An 18,586-nucleotide genomic window follows, 5' to 3' on the forward strand; every position below is an offset into this window, starting at 1 on the left:
CTCCCACTCGGCCCTCTCCCACTCGGCCCTCTCCCACTCGGCCCTCTCCCACTCGGCCCTCTCCCACTCGGCCCTCTCCCACTCGGCCCTCTCCCACTCGGCCCTCTCCCACTCGGCCCTCTCCCACTCGGCCCTCTCCCACTCGGCCCTCTCCCACTCGGCCCTCTCCCACTCGGCCCTCTCCCACTCGGCCCTCTCCCACTCGGCCCTCTCCCACTCGGCCCTCTCCCACTCGGCCCTCTCCCACTCGGCCCTCTCCCACTCGGCCCTCTCCCACTCGGCCCTCTCCCACTCGGCCCTCTCCCACTCGGCCCTCTCCCACTCGGCCCTCTCCCACTCGGCCCTCTCCCACTCGGCCCTCTCCCACTCGGCCCTCTCCCACTCGGCCCTCTCCCACTCGGCCCTCTCCCACTCGGCCCTCTCCCACTCGGCCCTCTCCCACTCGGCCCTCTCCCACTCGGCCCTCTCCCACTCGGCCCTCTCCCACTCGGCCCTCTCCCACTCGGCCCTCTCCCACTCGGCCCTCTCCCACTCGGCCCTCTCCCACTCGGCCCTCTCCCACTCGGCCCTCTCCCACTCGGCCCTCTCCCACTCGGCCCTCTCCCACTCGGCCCTCTCCCACTCGGCCCTCTCCCACTCGGCCCTCTCCCACTCGGCCCTCTCCCACTCGGCCCTCTCCCACTCGGCCCTCTCCCACTCGGCCCTCTCCCACTCGGCCCTCTCCCACTCGGCCCTCTCCCACTCGGCCCTCTCCCACTCGGCCCTCTCCCACTCGGCCCTCTCCCACTCGGCCCTCTCCCACTCGGCCCTCTCCCACTCGGCCCTCTCCCACTCGGCCCTCTCCCACTCGGCCCTCTCCCACTCGGCCCTCTCCCACTCGGCCCTCTCCCACTCGGCCCTCTCCCACTCGGCCCTCTCCCACTCGGCCCTCTCCCACTCGGCCCTCTCCCACTCGGCCCTCTCCCACTCGGCCCTCTCCCACTCGGCCCTCTCCCACTCGGCCCTCTCCCACTCGGCCCTCTCCCACTCGGCCCTCTCCCACTCGGCCCTCTCCCACTCGGCCCTCTCCCACTCGCCCCTACATTAACATTAGCTGTCCCGCCCATCTCCAAACCTGTATAAACAGCCTGCCTCAACGGATTTTCCTCTTTTTCACCTGAAGGCGATTGCTTGTGTTGTGATCGAAACGTCGTGATTTTGATTTTATAATTTTTCTATCTACGTGGCTTTACCGAAAGACCCAAAGAATATGAATTACATATTGTTATTCTTGGAAATGTTCATTGTAAGGCACGTTCTTTAACCGACAAAAATGTTGCTCCGGTTAATCCGAAATCCACAATATTGCCGCGACAGGACAGCAGTTGCAATATCTGATTGATGTTGATTGGCGAGGCTCTACTATCACTCAGTGGGCTGAGTTTGATGTTGATTGGCTGTGGCTCTGCTATCATCCACTTAGTGGGCTGAATTTGATTGATGTTGATTAGCTCAAGCTCTGCTATCATCTACTCAGTGGGTTGAGTTTGATGTTGATTGGCTGTATCTCTGCTATCATCCACTTAGTGGGCTGAGTTTGATGTTGATAAGCTGTGGCTCTGCTATCATCTACTCAGTGGGTTGAGTTTGATGTTGATTGGCTGTATCTCTGCTATCATCCACTTAGTGGGCTGAGTTTGATGTTGATTGGCTGTGGCTCTGCTATCATCCACTTAGTGGGCTGAGTTTGATGTTGATTGGCTGTGGCTCTGCTATCATCCACTTAGTGGGCTGAGTTTGATGTTGATTGGCTGTATCTCTGCTATCATCCACTTAGTGGGCTGAGTTTGATGTTGATTGGCTGTGGCTCTGCTATCATCCACTTAGTGGGCTGAGTTTGATGTTGATTGGCTGTGGCTCTGCTATCATCCACTTAGTGGGCTGAGTTTGATGTTGATTGGCTGTGGCTCTGCTATCATCCACTTAGTGGGCTGAGTTTGATGTTGATTGGCTGTGGCTCTGCTATCATCCACTTAGTGGGCTGAGTTTGATGTTGATTGGCTGTATCTCTGCTATCATCCACTTAGTGGGCTGAGTTTGATGTTGATTGGCTGTATCTCTGCTATCATCCACTTAGTGGGCTGAGTTTGATGTTGATTGGCTGTATCTCTGCTATCATCCACTTAGTGGGCTGAGTTTGATGTTGATTGGCTGTATCTCTGCTATCATCCACTTAGTGGGCTGAGTTTGATGTTGATTGGCTGTGGCTCTGCTATCATCCACTTAGTGGGCTGAGTTTGATGTTGATTGGCTGTATCTCTGCTATCATCCACTTAGTGGGCTGAGTTTGATGTTGATTGGCTGTGGCTCTGCTATCATCCACTTAGTGGGCTGAGTTTGATGTTGATTGGCTGTGGCTCTGCTATCATCCACTTAGTGGGCAGAGTTTGATGTTGATTGGCTGTGGCTCTGCTATCATCCACTTAGTGGGCAGAGTTTGATGTTGATTGGCTGTGGCTCTGCTATCATCCACTTAGTGGGACAAGTCTTCTGCTGGACCGGAGCAGGAACGTGTTATCGCTGAGCACGCCCATCATGGATCGGTCACTTGTTCGTTTTTGGCATAGATATCCGTGGGAAATAGTTATATTTTTGGATTATTTAAGATTTTGAAATATTCGCGCCAATCTTCTCCATCATTAGCACGGATAATTGAGAGTCAAGTATATATAAATAAACAACGAGGTGATTTAAGACCGAGACCCCCTTGCTAATCGGAGGTGCGGGGGGGGGACAACAAACTAAACTCAACAACAAGCAGTTCTAAAGAAATTAGTTTATCAATCTCGAGTTTTTTTAAGTGCATCATAGCTCCCAGTGACTTCCTAGTAGCGGAAGGAAGAGCGTTCCAGTCGGCCGCAGAAGCGCATCTGAACTCACGCGCGCGATACGGTGACTGCCATTGTTCGATGAGCTAGCCCAAATATCGTCACTGCTGCTGCGAGGATAACCGGAGTTCGCATTTGCTGGAAAAATATGCAAGAGTAATAACGTACACGTTATATATGTTTAACTTCTCTCTCACTGTACGTAGCCAACCACCATAATCGAAGGTGTGGGATGGGGAACAACAAACTAAAAACAAAAAGCACTTCTAAAGAAATGAATTTTCAATGTTCACCACTCTTGACCTGGGTCGACAAAAAATTATATTTCATCGAATCCTAACAATCACACATTGCAACAATCACACAGTACTTGAGTCACGGTACAATTGCGATGCGATATTTCAGGCTGTGGATCTGTGTCCGAATCTAATTGGTCTCTGCGCCAGTCAATCGGTCTCGATGTGGGTCTATGGTATCTCTGAGAGCTTATGGGTCTCTGTGTGAGCTTGGGGGTCTCTGTGTGCGTCTTTGTGTGGAGAGTATATCGGTCTCTGTGCGAGTCTATGGATCTTTGTGTGAGTCTGGGTCTCTGTGTAAGTCTGTGTATATCTATTTGGGTCTTTGTGTAGAGAGTATATGGGTCTGTGTGAGTCTATGGGTCTCTGTGTGGAGAGTAAATGGATCTGTGTGTGAGTCTATGAGTCTCTGTGTGAGTCTGTGTGTCTCTGTGTGGAGAGTCTCTGCGTCTCTGTGTGATGAGTTCATGGGTCTCTGGATGAGTGTGTGTCGATGGAGCCGTGGATGTGGGGCTCCTCGCCCGCCATAGAATCGCGTCGCTCTCCATCGCCCATGTTCACCGTCTCGTAGAAGACCTCGCCAGCAGCGTCCTGGAAGCAGACAGATGGCTCAGAGATGTTAACTACCTCGGCTGGTATACAGGAGGTACGGCTCTGTTCTGGATGACCACAGTCATGGCAACACTGCTACTGGAGAGAGTTTTCCATTTTCCAATGCTGCATTAGCAGCTATCATCTGCATCTACTGCTGCTGCCATGGTTTGTGCAGTTGCTGCGGTTTCAGGGTGGGACCATGAGCAGCTTCGTGAAGTTCCAACCCCAGGGATTGTCTGCGTTTGGGGTACTTCACAAAAAGGCTGTGTCTGTTTGTCAGTTATTTGCAAAAGAAGAACAGGTTTTACTCTTTCTGGCAATAAAACAGGAGTTAAGATTTGCAAACACCAAATAGTTACCTTTTGCAAGGAATCAATTCTGCATTAACCACACGTACTTGTGGTGAACATGCAAACATTCTCTGGTAATATATGTGTAATAACAGCTATGATGGGTTCACGTGGGGGATTGGCTTGCCGGTCCTGCTTGTGGCCAATAAGGGTTGAGATAGGGAGCGTGGGGTCGGCGTGATCACGGCATGTCATCAGGAGTGATTGGCCCAGCCAATTGGGGCCCCAGCCAATGGGGATCCGGGTAAGAGGCGTGGTCCCGGGATTGACAGGGAACCATCTGGAACGGTCGAGATTGCCCATGGAGGATTGGCTGGGAGGACCACGTGACGAAGGGGTTAAGAGAGAGAGAGAGGAAGGATCGGGAGGAGACTGGGAACTGAACAGGGGCGAGAGCCACGCGCGAGCGGGGCTCGGATTGCCACGTGCTTGGTGGAAGCTGGTGGGAGTCCTCCGACACTCCGTTGTCTGCCAGCAACGGAGCGTGTGGGAGAAAGTGTACCGTGGAGTGAAAATAAAGAGGACCGATTCCGAATCCGTCTCTGGAGAATTATTACACTGGTGTCAGAAGTACTTCTGCGACTGTTTGGACGATCGTCAAGATGTCCAAGCACCCCAGAAGAAAGAACCCACCTGTACCTCTATCGGAGGAGGAGGAAGTCGAGACGGATGAAGATGAGCTGTTGGGAGCTACAGCCCCTATGCCGCCGGCTGAAAATGTACCTCTCGATGTCTCTCAGCGTCGACCGACGGAAGATGCGACCGCTCCTGGAACAAAAGGCGAGTGGCAGATGATGGCGGAGCAGATCGAGTCATTACGCGCCGTTCTGCTTAGTCTGGTGACCGCGGTGGCATCCTCACCAGCTGCGGGCCGCCAGATTGCCGAGCACCTGGACGCCGTGGGAAGGAATCCGGTCAAGGAACCTGCGTCCGCCATTCCTTCTGCTACGCGGGAAGACGCCGCCATCCTGGGAGGAGCGGCTGCGCCGGAGCCGTCGGCCGCCATTTTAGACGCGCCCACCGCCACGCGGCCGCCGGCCGCCATTTTGTCAGCTACGGGTGGAGAGCGGGAACGGCAGTTGGAGACGCCCGCGGCGCGCGCTTGCCACCGCGGACATCGCCTTCCACAAATCAAAGAATTCATCGCCGGGGGTGATTGGAGTGCTTTCACATGGCGTTTCGAATCAGCTTTTAGATCCGTCAACTGGACGGAGGAGGAAGCACTGGGAGCGCTTCCTACACTGCTCGACGATGTTTCTCTGGGGGTCTTCCGTTCCATCCCGGCGGTCAAGAAGAAGACACTGCGGGACGCGTTCGCGGAGATGGCGGAATTCTATGACCCACCGACGTCTGCCACCAGAAAATTCATGTTACGTCGCCGAGCATCGGAGGAATCGCCGTTGGCCTATCGTGGGGCGTTGATGGCGTTGGCCATGGCTGCCTACCCCGACGCGACGGCCGACCATTTGGATCCTCTCATCCTCTCCCGTATGCTGGAGTTGGCTCAGGAACTCAAGATTTCGCTGCCTGTGTGCGGCCACGAACCGCTTACATCGCGATGGGTGGCGCGCTGCCTGGACGCAAAATTTAATATCAGGCGTTGGGACCAGATGGCGGCGTGGACGGGGAAACCAGAGATCGACGGCCCACCCTTGGGGTGGTCTCCACGACTGGTGGTCCACTGCTCCGACGACTCGGGCGACGACGACATGTTGACTGCTGCTGTTTCGCACGGGACTCCGGGACGACGGCTGCGCGACCAGCGTGGCAACTACATGGGCCGTCCGCGTGCAAGGGCCGGGTCGTCCGACCGCCGGCCGACATCGGCGGCTTGCTTCAAGTGTGGCAGACGGGGCCATTTCGCCCGTGACTGCCGCTGTCGGCCTCTACCGTCGCCTCCGCCGATGAGGGGACCTCCATCTCCTCCACCTGCCGCGGAGCCGCAACAACCTCGGGCGAGTCGGCACATATCGGACACCCGGCAGGTCCAGTCACATCACCCATCCATTCGCACTCATTCTCACACTCCTCAGCAAAAATTTACTTCCCCCGCCACAGTTACTCGCTCTGCTACGCAGTGGAAGAAATTGGCTCGCAGGGTGGTATCTGCGGCTTCGGGCTCGTCGACGGTACGCGGTACCATCGACGGCGTCGATGTGCGCATCTTGGTGGACACGGGCGCGTCGGCCACCATCATTTCTGACGTTATTTTTCATTTGCTGTCCATCCCTGCGTCGCAGATACGTAGGGTTAATGATGCGTGTGTCGCCGCGAATGGAGGAAGCATGGGTATCTGTGGCCAGGTAGATGTGAGCATCGCAATTGGAAATATTACAGCCGCAGGACCTGTGTTGATCTCTCGCTCACTCGCTGTTCCATGCTTACTCGGTACTGATTTCCTGCGTCGGATGCCACTGAAAATACGAGTCGACCAGGACTGTTTAGAAATGCCGGGGGGTCGTCGTATGGCGTTCCTGCCTTCCTTGTTGGCCAGCGCGCCCACAGGTAACGCAGTCACTGCCGTTGTTGCCGCTACGGTGGAAGTGCCGCCGGGAGCACAGATGTTAATACCGTTGCGTTACCGTAAACCCCTTCGAATGGGGAAGGGTGCAGAAGGCGTGCTGCTATCCCCATCTAATTCGGCATCAAAATCATTTTCTTTAGCAGCGGCGCAAACGATCGTGCGACCGGGTCAAGCACCTTTTATACAGGTGTTAAATGGGGGACCTGACCGCGTTATTGTTCCAGAGGGGTCGGTGTTGGCTCACGCCACTACCGACTTCGCCTCTTGCGACGCGGCGCCGCGCGCACGGATGCCCGCTGGTAGGCCCCCACACGATCGCTCTCAAGAACGTTGGATCGCAGAATTGTGCGGAGAAAATTCTTCCTTGTCGAACGAACAAAGGAACGCCCTGCGTTCATTATTAATACAGTACACTGATGTTTTCAGTAAGAATGATTTGGACCTCGGCCGCACGTCGCTTTTGTCGCACCATATTGACACCGGTGCGGCGCCTCCCATCTCTATGCACCCTCATCGCATGAGCCCGGCGGAAAGGGATCACGTGCGCGGAGCGGTAAATGAATTGTTGGCGGCGGACATCATTTCGCCGTCCAACAGCCCTTGGGCCGCGCCCGTTGTTCTGGTAAAGAAGAAAGATGGCGGTACAAGATTTTGTGTTGATTTCCGCCGGTTAAACAAAGTTTCGGTGGCAGATGCATACCCCTTACCGAGGATGGACGATTCATTGGACGCTTTATCGGGTGCTAAGTTTTTTTCCACCCTTGACCTGTCCTCGGGGTTCTGGCAGCTTCCCCTCGACGATGAATCGAAGGCAAAAACGGCATTCCGCACGCCGCAAGGTCTCTTTGAATTTAATCGGTTGCCTATGGGCTTGAATGCGGCACCGGCGACGTTTCAGCGGCTCATGGAATTGGTGCTGACCGGACTGCAGTGGGAAACGTGCCTCATATATCTTGACGATATAATTGTCTTCAGCCGCACGTTCGAAGAACACCTCCAACGTCTAGAGGCGGTTTTTCAAAGAATGCGTACGGCTGACCTTAAATTTAAACCTAAAAAATGCCACCTTCTGCAACACTCTGTCCGTTACTTGGGTCATATTGTCAGTTCGGACGGCGTATCCACTGACCCTCTGAAAACGAAATGTGTGCGAGAATGGCCCACACCCACTTCGGTGGGAGACGTTCGGCGGTTTATTGGGTTCGCTTCCTATTATCGCCGCTTTGTCAAGGATTTTGCGACGTTGGCAAAGCCTTTACATGTTCTGACTGGCAAAAATCAAAGGTTTAAATGGGGAGCGGAAGAGGAAAAATCTTTTATGGCACTTCGGGACCACCTCGCCACGGCGCCGACGCTGGATTACCCAGATTTCTCACAGCCCTTCATCCTCGATACGGATGCTAGTGATATTGGCATTGGGGCCGTTTTGTCGCAACGTAAGGACGGGGTAGAGCGAGTGATCGCGTACGGCAGCCGGGTTTTGTCTCCTGCGGAAACACGCTATTGTGTGACGAGGCGGGAACTTTTGGCAATTGTTCACTTTGTCCGATTGTACCGGCCGTACCTGTATGGACGGAAATTCCTAGTTCGCTCAGATCATGCGGCTTTACAATACTCCTTGAAATTGGATCAACCGTCAGGCCAATTGGCTAGGTGGTTGGAATCGTTACAAGAATTTTCCTTTGATATTACATACAGAAAGGGGACCCGTCACGCGAACGCTGACGCGCTCTCAAGGCTGCCGCCCCTTCCTCCGTGCACTTGCCTGACGGGCACGCACCGCTGTGCGGCACCGGCCGCTTTACCTTGTCCGGTTATGGGGGCAATAGCGGATGAGGATGCAGGGGCGGGTGCGAGGGAGGCCGACCAGCAAGGGTCGGTGGACACGGACGATATTTTACGGCTGCCACACGCGGTCTGGCTACGGGAGCAGGAGGCTGATGCCTCGCTGTCTCCACTACGGAAATTGATAGGGAAACAAAAATCTCGATTGGCGGGTTGGAAATGGCAAATGTTCCGAGGCAAGTCAGGATTGTTAATGTGTACTGATGGGTTGTCTGACCGACCACGCTTGGTGGTGCCTACTTCGCTTCGCTATGACCTGCTTCGTGCTTTGCACGCTGATAAATTGATGCACCTCGGCGTCCAAAAGACTTTGGGCGCGCTGCAAAAGGATTTTTTTTGGGCCGGTATGACGGCGGACGTCAATGACTTTGTTCGCTCATGCCAGGACTGTGCAAAGAGGAAGCCGCCTCGGAACCCCTATGTACCACCGTTACGTTCCATTGAGGTGTCCCGCATTAACGAATTGGTCGCTCTCGATATTCTGGGGCCGTTTTCCCCGACGGCGAGAGGCAATAAATACCTTCTCGTGGGGGTGGAATATTTTTCTCGATGGCCGATGGCCTGGCCCCTACCCGACCAGACGGCAGCATCCATTACTGACGCTTTCTTGAACGGGTATGTCATGGACAAAGGGGCACCTGAAAGGCTGCTCACGGATCAGGGGCGGAATTTCTCTTCCAAATTGCTTAAGGAAGTTTGTGACGCGTTGGGTACGAAGAAAATTCGCACTTCCCCTTACCACCCACAAACAGATGGTATGGTGGAACGATTCAACCGCACCCTCTCGGCTATGCTTTGTCACACGGTCAGTGAAAAGCAAACCGATTGGGACCTGCACATACCAGGCGTTTTGGCGGCTTATCGCATGGTTCCTCACACATCCACGGGATACTCACCATTCTTTTTGATGTATGGCCGTGAGAATGTCCCGCCCATCGACGTGCAATTGGGTCAGCAGGGCAAACGACCGTCCCGTTCCTTGCCTGACCACGTGCGTGAATCGCTTGAACGAGTGACGGAGGCGCGAGAGGCTGCCCGGTGTGCGACAGCCCGTGCTCAGGCAAGGAACGAACGTTATGCGCGTCGATCGCATACTCACGTGTCTTGGTCAGTGGGGGACCGGGCGTGGCTTCACTGCCCCCAGGTGCCGGCGGGCACATCCCCCAAACTGCACAGGCCGTGGCGTGGGCCTGTAACACTAATAGATGTTCGGAACTTGCAGAGTATCCGTGTTCAGTATGAAAATCGGCGGTGGTATGTCCACTCCTCACGGCTTAAACCCTATGTTGACACGCGTGTCGGCCCGTCATCCCCATTAGTTGACCTGCCGGGTTCCGTCGAGCCGACCACGCCGATTGCCACACCCATTGATCCAAAGGGGGACTGTGTTGTGCATCCTACAGATGAACAGGTTCTGAGGGCTGAGGTGGCCCCAACCGCCCCCCCTCCAAGGGAACCTGACCTGGACGTGACCAAGCATCCACAACCTACTTCTTCTTCGAGCCTACCACCTCCTGTCCATCCGGAAGCGAAGGGATCAGGCGCTGCAAGCGGAGGGGGTCCCGCGTCACGTACGCAGTCGAAATCTCTCCCGTTTCGTTAACGTTTGTCCGTTCGTTTAATTCCCTGTTGTTACTGTTGTCACTGCGCTGCAGGGGCGCCCTAATGTATGTTGTGATTTTGTTGTTGGGTGACTTTTAAATGTTGTAGGCGCAAGGACGCCGGTTCACCCTCATATCGTTAAACGCACCTTGGTGCCCTAATAATATGTTCGGAATTGGTTTATCACCCTTTCCCAGCCGAGACGGCTATTTTTTTTTCACCGGGGGGGGGGTGATGTAATAACAGCTATGATGGGTTCACGTGGGGGATTGGCTTGCCGGTCCTGCTTGTGGCCAATAAGGGTTGAGATAGGGAGCGTGGGGTCGGCGTGATCACGGCATGTCATCAGGAGTGATTGGCCCAGCCAATTGGGGCCCCAGCCAATGGGGATCCGGGTAAGAGGCGTGGTCCCGGGATTGACAGGGAACCATCTGGAACGGTCGAGATTGCCCATGGAGGATTGGCTGGGAGGACCACGTGACGAAGGGGTTAAGAGAGAGAGAGAGGAAGGATCGGGAGGAGACTGGGAACTGAACAGGGGCGAGAGCCACGCGCGAGCGGGGCTCGGATTGCCACGTGCTTGGTGGAAGCTGGTGGGAGTCCTCCGACACTCCGTTGTCTGCCAGCAACGGAGCGTGTGGGAGAAAGTGTACCGTGGAGTGAAAATAAAGAGGACCGATTCCGAATCCGTCTCTGGAGAATTATTACATATGCATTGTCTTTTAAACTGATTGGCCTGAACCACAGACAGCCTTCATCATGGTTGAGTCTCACTAGCAATGTCAGACCAGAGCACAATGCCCAAATGTGAACTGTACAAATACAATGCACGTGTCAGAACATTTATAGCTCGGGGTGAGTAACTATATCATTGGATACCTTTTTGGTCTTTTAACATCTGTTTTAGTGTCAGAAAGGGTAAAACCTATGCTTATTTTTAATACTTTGAAACTGGAAAAAGGTCCCATGATAAGGCGGTGTTTGTTTGTGAGTTATTTTCAAATGGAAATGCGGTGGGGGGGGGGGGTGATACCAAATTCAACACAACAATTAGTTTATCTGTGTATTAAATGTGTATATTGTAGTCTTTTTTATACGGTTTTTATAAAAACACCGGGTTTTTAGTGTACTGCTTTGAAGCTCACATTCTGCATGGCGCGTGGCTCGATCCGCCCTTCCAGGCTCGTGGAAGGGTACGGCGGCACCGCCGCTGATTTCTTCTTACCTTTGGGGAAATGATAACTCCATTACGGTGGTTCACCATCGTCGTTGGCTCTTTTTTGATCGTGGCCACGTGAGTTATCCGACGAATTCTGAATCAAATATTTAATAAGACCGAAACAGAAGGAGGATTTCTCCACAACTTTGGCTGTTGCCTGATTATGCTGGTTGTTGTAAATAGTGGTGAAAAGTCACGGTACTAGAATTGTAAATGTTGTAGTGGGTTTACTCTCCAACACGCAACCGGTGTGCTGTACTAGTAACGAATTGACATGTTTGTTTACGTGACAAACCTTACTAATTGGCTGTGTCAGGTGGTGGTGGGTTTAACGACACATTTAAATATATGTGATCTAACCCAAAAACCTCTATTATGGATTATATTGGTTGTGAAAGCCACATAGGTGTTGAATTGATGATAAACCTCCATCAACCGACATAGCCAACACACATATCACCTCTCGCCTGCGGTGCAAGCAAATACACTAAATAACCTTAACAATGTTTTTAGTTTTTTACCACTATTGAGCTGCTATATAGCTATTTTTCAAAAGCAACCTGGCTATCACAAATAATAGTTCAATGCAGATGCTTATCATCATCGTGTGTAAATCTATAGCAGCCAAATTACTCTAAACCGCGTGATGATGATTCTATATGTGGAGGGGAAAACCCGGAGGACCCAGAGAAAAATCCATGCAACCACGGGGAGATAGATATGCCAACTCCAATATACAAAAGGCGTCAGTGTTGGGATCGAACCCATAACCTCTTGTATACCAGGCGAGGTAGTTAACATCTCCTAGCCACCGTGGCGCCCTGTTATTATTAATAGTAATTGGCGCGTTAATGAATGCACTGTATGATTATCATGGTCCATAATAGCATATTTTTGGGTTATAGATCACGTGAATATGAATAAGTTGTTAAACCTGTAACCACCACCACCAGACAGCCAATCAGTAAGGGGTTTGTCACGTAAACAAAATGTGTCAATTATTTACTAGTTCAGCACTAACTAATTGTGTGTTGGAGAGTAAACCCACAGCTGACATTTATAATAAAAGTAGCTGGTGACGTTTCGCCAGTAATTACAAAAACAAAAACAAACCAAACTCATCAGTCGACAGCCAGAGTTGTGGAGAAATCCTCCTCTCCTGTTTTGGTCTTAAGTAGAGTGAGGGATGAATTTGATGTCGTCAATTGTGAGCCACTCAGGATGCAAAGGCCAGAATGGGGGAGGGGAGGGTCTTAGTCCACGGATAAGTTGCACACGATTCCTTACGACAGCAATTAGAGACGCACGTTGCACTGCAGATGATGTTGCGCATCATCACGACGAAACCTTGGAATGTCAGAGCGCGGCGAAATGGCTTTTATTATCATTGTTATTGCGAATGTGAAACAAAAACGGCCACCTCATCATCGCGTGGCGCTTTCAGATGCTCTATACACTACACTATACACAACTATACACAACACTATACACTGCTTTACACTACACTATACACTATTTTGTACACTACACAATATAGACTACACACTGAACAGTATACACTACACTATACAATGCATTATACACTGCTATACACGCCACTATATTATACACGATACTCCACACTACATACTCCTCTACACTACACTGTACACTGCTATGCAATACGCAATATACTATGCTATACACTGCTATACACTACACTATGCACTGCTTTCCACTACACTACACATTGCTTCCCACGACACTATACAATGCTTTCCACTACACTATACACTGCTATACACTACACTATACACGATGTTATACACTGCTATACACTACACTATGCACTGCTTTCCAAAACACTATACACTACGCTATACAGTACTTTCCACTACACTATACACTTCTTTCCATTACACTACACACGGCATTCCACTACACTATACACTGCTATACACTACACTATGCACTGCTTTCCAAAACACTATACACTACGCTATACACGGCTTTCCACTACACTATACACTGCACACTATACACTTCACTATACACTACACTATACACTGCACACTACACTATAGAATACACTATACACTTCTATACACTAAACTATAAACTGCTGTATACTACAACATACACTATAATATACACTACACTACTGTAATAAGAGAGCGCCATCTAGTGGGTGCAAGAGGGTAACTGGGTACAGGCACTATTATGTAATCGCCATCCAATCCTAAGAGGACAATATATGGGTCAAAGATGACGGGTGGAGTCGGGAGAGATGAAATGTAATATTTCAGGGAATTTTATATTTCAGATAAATATTACATTTTCCAAAATACAACTGTCAGCAATAGCAGAACACGTGTGCCAACAAGGACACTCAATTGATTTTTATAATGTTGAAGTTTTGTGCAAAACTAGTTACTACTGGCCAAGACTAATTAGATAATTTTTCGAAATCAAAATAACATTAGACCTCCTTTGCCAGTTCCAAAATATGATAAATATAATAATAGGGGGGGGGGGGGGGTAAACCCTATTATTATATTTTGGTACTGGCAAAGGAGGTATAATGATGTAGATGCTTACCCCGAGCCCTCATTACTTTGATAGTGCATTGTCTTTGAGCTGTACGCCTTTTGGCGTCCTCTGGTCTAGCACCAATTGAGACGAGGCTCAAAAGAAAGCCGTCTCTGGTGTGGACCAACCAGTTTCAAGGACAATGTATTTTTTGTTTGCATTTTGACAAGTGTTGTGGCTAATGCACACATGATTCCTTGTAAAAAAAGGTTTCCATTTTTTTGCCAGAAAAAAGGGGGGTAGGGCTATTTTAATAGACACAATAAACAGGAAGGACAAGTTCAAAGGGCTCGCATAATGCAGATGCATAATGTACGTTGCCTCAGTAATCCCCCCCCCCCGCCAACATTGTGCAAGAGCACAGAAGGGTGATCAACACATCTACGCCTCTATATAAGGAACGAAACAGTAAGACTTCTCCACAAATCTGGCTGTCGCCTGATGAAGCTATTTGTAATTACTGGCGAAACGTCGTACTCAGATTGTAAATGTTATGGCTTGGCTCTCCAACACACCGGTGTGCTGTACTAGTGACGAATTGCCATGTTCTGTTTACATGACAACCCTTACTAGTTGAGCTGTGTCGGGTGGTGGCGGGTTTTAACGACACATTTATATGTTTACGCGATCTAACCCAAAAACCTCTATTATACACTATACACTGTTATACACTGTTATACACTACACTCTACACTACGGCGATTGTGAATGTGATGCAAAATGGTCCGGCGTTATCAATAACAACCAATAATTAATAATTATTATATTTGTACTTACATTTGAAATGATACAGGAGTGGCAGACCCACTGCCATCACCACCACTAGCACCACTGCCGGCATGTAGTACCACATAGGCACATGGGCTGCAGTGTTGGTTTCTTGCTCTGAGAAGGCAACAGAGACCAAATCCACCACTGTCCGAGGGGTGGCTCTAACCTACAACACAAAGCATCATTCTGGCAGGAAACAGATGGGTTTAAGAATGCACAGACTATGTGTGTATGTTGAATATGCTTTTAATTTAGTATAGTGGTGTAGTGTATATATATAATAGTGCAATGTATAGTTGTATATTAGTCTTGTGTGTATTATAGTATCGTGTAGTGCATAGTGTGGGGTGTGATTGTTGAACTTATTTCACACTATACATAGCCAACTGTGCTAATCGGTGGTGCAGGGGAATGATAAACTAAACACAAAAAGCAGTTCTAAAGAAATTAGTTTTAAATTTGGTATAGTAATGTAGTAATGAATAGTGTATCGTATATAGTAGTGTAGTATATAGTTGTTATAGTGTCGTGTGTAGTGAGTATGTAGTGTATGTGTATTGTTTATTGTAGTGTTTAGTGTAGTATGTATGTTGAACTTCGTTTGCACCGTACGTAGCCAACCGTGCTAATCGGAGGTTAGGAAGGACAACAAACTAAACACAACAATAAGCTGCAGTTCTAAAGAAATTCGTTTTCAATCTAGGAATTAGTAATAGCATTCGTAAATAAAAATGCGCCGTTAAAGACGCCACCACCCGACACGGCCAATTAGTAAGGTTTGTCATGTAACACAGCACATGTAAAATTAGTTATTAGTTCAGCACTAATCGGTGTGTTGGAGAGTAAATCGAATACATTAACAACTTTGAGTACCGAGATGTTCCGCTGGTAATTACAACATCCAGCATCATCGGGAAAATTGTGCCAGAATTGGCTGTGTCGGGTGGTGGAGGGCAAACGACACATTTATATCCTGATTTGAAGTTTTCGTGACTACAGAGATCCATACTCTTTGGTTATTTCGGTAAAGTCACGTAGGTATAAAATAGTATAAATGTATACTTACGCCATCTAACCCAACATATCCTTTATTATGAATTACGTTGCTTGCAAAAGCCTGCTACGTAGGAAAACGTACAAGGCTTTTACTGAACACGCATGTTATTCTCCAGATGTTACAGCACCCTGCCATTACTCCTCTTGCTCTCTGCCATTCCTCGCTCCTACTTAGAACGATTATTTAAGGGCGCTTTATAAATTTAAATTATTATAATTATTGTGTCATCGTGCAATCATTGCCCCATGGCAGTCGACTTCCCAAGCATACACATTCCTTTCACATTCGCAATCTCACTATTTTCTATTCTTGCTTCTTTTCTCTCAATGCCTCAATGTCATCGCCTTTGTCTATAACCACGTCAAGGGCACTCCGGGCTCAAGGCAACATTAATGCGAATCTGTGAAATGCCATGAAAGTGCAGCTTAATATTGAAGCAGGTACAAAGACAAGATCCCCCTTATAGCATTAACAGACTGTTGGGGCAAGTGCTGTTAGCGAGCACCTATGAAGGCCGGAACGGTACACGAGGGGGTGAGTGGACAGCACCACGCCCGGCCGCCTTTGTCTCCCTAGTAGTGAAGTTTACACACTGCACTAGGTACTCGTTTGAGGCTGAGTCGACCTAGGTGAGGCCCAAGACCGCTTCAGATAATCGTTACTGGTCTTGGCCGTGAGTGGGAATCGAACTCGGGTCGCCGGATTTGCAGCGCAGCGTGCAAACCACTCCACGACCGCTCCCCGTTCTCTCGTTTTCCAGAGGGGAAAAAGCACGCATACAACGACAAAGCCATTGCCATCGTCACGAGCATTCCCTCTCATTAAGTTACACCTCACACTGCTGATGAGCCACGCAATGGCGAGTCCGATCCAGAGTTTGTGTGCTCACACAAAAGCCGCTGGTGTTTGCAAAGTTTGGAAAGGCGAGAGACAAACCGGCTAAAATACGACATTTTGGTTGTGTCGTAAAAAGAATAAGACTTATAGGTGAGAAGCATTACCCAGAATTATCTACTACAATACTTGGTGTTGTTTAAGACGATGTTAATTGATGAAGATGGTGATGATAATTTTCGATAATCTATTATGCCCATTCACCCAGTAAAGCCTGACTATATATCAAGCCTTTTTTCCATAAGGGTTTTCAGTCGTTTTCAATGTGTCTGTGTGTAGTCCCAGTTGAGTAAATTACAGGCAGGGAGGTTTCCAAGCAACGGATTGTTTGGTATTAATACAAGTTTCATTCTACCAAATTTGTTGTTGTTGTTAGCTATGGGACGATTCCAGAGAACCCAGAGAAAACCAATGCACACCCAGAGGAATGCAAAGCAGAACATAGGGAGAGAAAGTACAAACAGCAGTACCACCACGGGAAATAAATCAAACTCAGCTGCTTTTTTTCTGAGGCACGAGTCTTACCACTGTGCCATCTAGCCGATGATGATGGTGATTATCGCGTGTAATTGGTCAACACTGAACAACGTAGCAAATGGTGGACCAAGTGCTGAGAGGGCTCACGCCACACTCGGTCAGACAAAGCGGCAAGCAGCAGCAGCAGCCCAATGAAACGCCACCCCCCACCTGGCTTCACTGCTTCAACCATGCCATGGCTCCCTCGGCCTTCGTCCGATTTGCGTTCCTTTTGCCCGGCTTCGGTGACTTGAGGCGAAATCGTGGTCCCCTCTGGAGAACGAGAGACTCAGAACGCCTCCTCCCAGCAGCAGCAGCGGCTTTTTACTGCTAGTCATCATCGCGTGGTGCTTTTAGATGCTATAATTATGCACGACGCTATACACTACACTATACACTACGTTACACACGACGCTAGACACTGCTATACACTGCTATACACTACGCTATACACACACTATACACTACAATACACTACACTATACACTACAATACACTACACTATACACTACACAATACACTCCACTTCTGGCTCTCCATCGAACAAAGACGTTGGTCACCGCATCATCACGCGGCGCTTTCAGATGTGCTGCTGCTGTGGCCGTCTGGAACATTCTTCCCTTCCAATATTTGGAAGCTATGCAACTTTTAAATCATCCATCTAAATTGGCAAACTGTTTTCTTTAAAACGGCTGCTTATTGTTGTGTTTAGTTTGTTGTCCTTCCCCCCACACCTCCGATCATCACGGTTGGAAACGTACGTGATGGATTTGGTAAAATTAACAAATTCAATTATCACTCCAATTATACAATAGTCGAAAGGGAGATTGTGAAGATAACGAGGTGAAACACGATTTGAAAAGTATTATATGATATGTATTTATGAAGGGAAAAATACTGCAATGGAATTGAGCAGGATGTGTAGTTTGGCTGGAAACATCTCCATGTGTCGAAAGGGGTTCCACAGGGTTCCATTCTCGGCCCCCTCTTGTTCGTTCTCTTTTTATGTAAATGACTTGGGCACTGAACTGGATCACTCCAGGGTAAATCTTTTGCAGATGACACGGTACTGATTACTGCTGGCCGCTCTCCGGATGACGTGATTGCTAAGCTCCAGAGTGATTTCAACAAACTGCAACATCAGCTAGTTGCTCTTAAACTAGTCCTAAATCCTGCCAAAACCAAGGTGCTATGCTTCTCACCAGGACTAAAGCAGGAAGTTATTTTCCCCCAATTGCATTCCTTAAATAATTATCAAATAGAGCAAGTCAAGATCTATAAGTATCTTGGGGTCATCCTGGATTCAAAACTGAATTTTGAAGATCACATTGATTATATTGGGAAAAAGACAAAAAATAAAATTGGTTTTCTATATCGACACAAGCACTGCTACCCCCCTATGTTCCGTTTGGAATTGATAAAAGCTACCATACTGCCTCTACTTGATTACTGTGACATCGTGTATAAATCAGCCCCAAGTACT

The 18,586-nt window shown here is 49.4% G+C and overlaps 1 long non-coding RNA gene across 1 annotated transcript; it reads right to left on the minus strand.

Annotated features, from left to right (window-relative positions):
- Positions 1 to 3,165: 3,165 nt before the first annotated feature.
- On the minus strand, positions 3,166 to 17,496 carry LOC144738106 (uncharacterized). The gene is made up of 4 exons (XR_013589134.1): positions 17,275 to 17,496; positions 14,643 to 14,750; positions 11,224 to 11,303; positions 3,166 to 3,754 (listed from the first exon to the last, which is right to left on the minus strand). It is a non-coding gene; the product is annotated as an uncharacterized LOC144738106 (long non-coding RNA).
- Positions 17,497 to 18,586: the final 1,090 nt, after the last annotated feature.

This window comes from Lampetra planeri, chromosome 77, assembly GCF_965212315.1.
Source record: "Lampetra planeri chromosome 77, kcLamPlan1.2.h2, whole genome shotgun sequence".
NCBI lineage: Eukaryota > Metazoa > Chordata > Hyperoartia > Petromyzontiformes > Petromyzontidae > Lampetra > Lampetra planeri.